The sequence below is a fragment of the Pteropus vampyrus genome, unplaced genomic scaffold, assembly GCF_000151845.1.
Source record: "Pteropus vampyrus isolate Shadow unplaced genomic scaffold, Pvam_2.0 Scaffold425, whole genome shotgun sequence".
Classification (NCBI taxonomy): domain Eukaryota; kingdom Metazoa; phylum Chordata; class Mammalia; order Chiroptera; family Pteropodidae; genus Pteropus; species Pteropus vampyrus.
The window spans coordinates 82,432-84,182 of record NW_011889206.1 but is presented as its reverse complement, the minus strand read 5'-3'; the positions used below and the strand labels follow the sequence as shown (position 1 = coordinate 84,182).

Genomic DNA, 1,751 nt, shown 5'->3' with positions numbered 1-1,751 from the left:
GACAGGTGCCGCGTCAGCTTTATTTTCCGTGAGGAAGTTGTTCTCTGTGATGTTAAAGCAGCTGCTCCTTTCAGTGGAAGTTTCCGTTAGGATGAGTTAGAAGTGTTTACCGTCTATACTAAATTTTTAGCTAATTTTTTACAAATTACTTTGCCGGGACTAAGGTCATTCAGCCTGACAAGCCACGTAATCAACTCAGGCGCCAGAGTCACTGCCTGACGCTGCTTCCTTTTCAGCTGAACACTAATTTATGGGTGAAATCGGGCAATTATTTTGAATGTCCTTCAGTAAAATCAAGGGAAAAATTACAAATTATTTCCCAAACCCCCACGCTAGCCTTTAAGGAGGCAGAGAGTTTTTCCTGAGCATCCATGGTGAAATGGTGATCAAACTTCTGTTATACGCACCAAAAACGACGAGCCCTTATCTAAGAGAATTCTGTGATTTAAAATATTAGATTTATTATTGTCGTTGCATAAAAGAGCACATTATTGAACTATGGAATTTAAATAAGTAGTTTATTTAAAGTATGTTATTTTTCGAAGGAGTATGTATGTAAATACTTCATCTAAAACTTTTAAAAAATTACGTTGTTTATGTTTTCAATGGAAAATAAGTTAGCAAACCATGAGTGCAATCTAATTTTCCCCTGATCATCCCTTGATTAGTCAGTCAACAGTTAAACTTTATCATACTGTTATTAATAGAAAAGATTAAATTTGGCTAAAAAGTTTTAATTAGGTGTCAGCTATCTTTTCATAACTACAGTTTTGCAGGAAAACTCTAGAAATTTCCACAGAATTACCTCAGACAGTCGCGTTGCTGCTCAGGGTGCACCTCGTCCAGCTGTGGACGGTGTGTCCCCGTGTGGCGTGTGGCCTGCGTCTGGGAGCTCCCTGCTGGCTTAAAGGACGGTGCTTAGATGGTCAGGCGCGATTTGAGGACGGCCTTAGAGACACGGGCTTGTGTGGGCACGGAACCCTGAACCTTAGAGACACGGGCTGGTGTGGGCACGGAACCCTGAACCTTACGGGAGCTGAGCAGGTTCGGCTTCGGGGCGGTTCACAGAAATATCCAGACGGGAAAGTTTTCCGACACGTGTTTTAACTTAATTAAGAACAATGTTAGCATTTTTACCACGAATCACATGGTATGTAATTATCAGAATCCCTGGTATTTTCTTGGAAATAGTGAATTAGAGGCGTGGCTTGGCGAAGTGGGTTAAGAGCGACTCCCCGTCCAGACGCACGCAGTTCAGTTTCCCTGGACCACAAATGAGCCAAGGGACTTTGGGCAAATCGTTTGACATTTATGGACTTCTTTTCCCTCAGTTTTAAAGTGGGAGAGTTGCAGACTTTGTTATGTAAAACTAATTACCGTCCAAAACTTCTATCACTAGGCAAGCCTCCTCTCAGAGTGGTCTCCTAGAAGCATCCAGTGAGGCTCCCGAGGGTTATTTTTTTGACGTCTACCTATTATCAGTAATTTTTGACTATGGGATGACATTGAATTTCTTAAACAGAAAAGCACTCTTTCCGGGGGGAGGCTCGTGGACACGTGACCCTGACTGTTAGTCGTTCAGATCGGCGAGAGTTCAGTTGTATCTGCCTTTGTTTTGTTCTGATTGTAAAAGATTTCCCTCTGTCGGACCCCACACAGCTGCTCGTGCGTGCAGACCCCGCACTAACTTCCTCACACGTGCACTCTTGGCCTCTGCGGGCCCCGTCTCTGCTGGGCCTTGGCGTATGGCG

The 1,751-nt window shown here is 43.7% G+C and overlaps 1 protein-coding gene across 1 annotated transcript in view; it reads left to right on the top strand.

The window, feature by feature from the left end:
- MYT1L (myelin transcription factor 1 like) overlaps nt 1-1,751 on the top strand; it is a 65,627-nt gene that overhangs the window by 1,154 nt on the left and 62,722 nt on the right. The window lies entirely within an intron of this gene.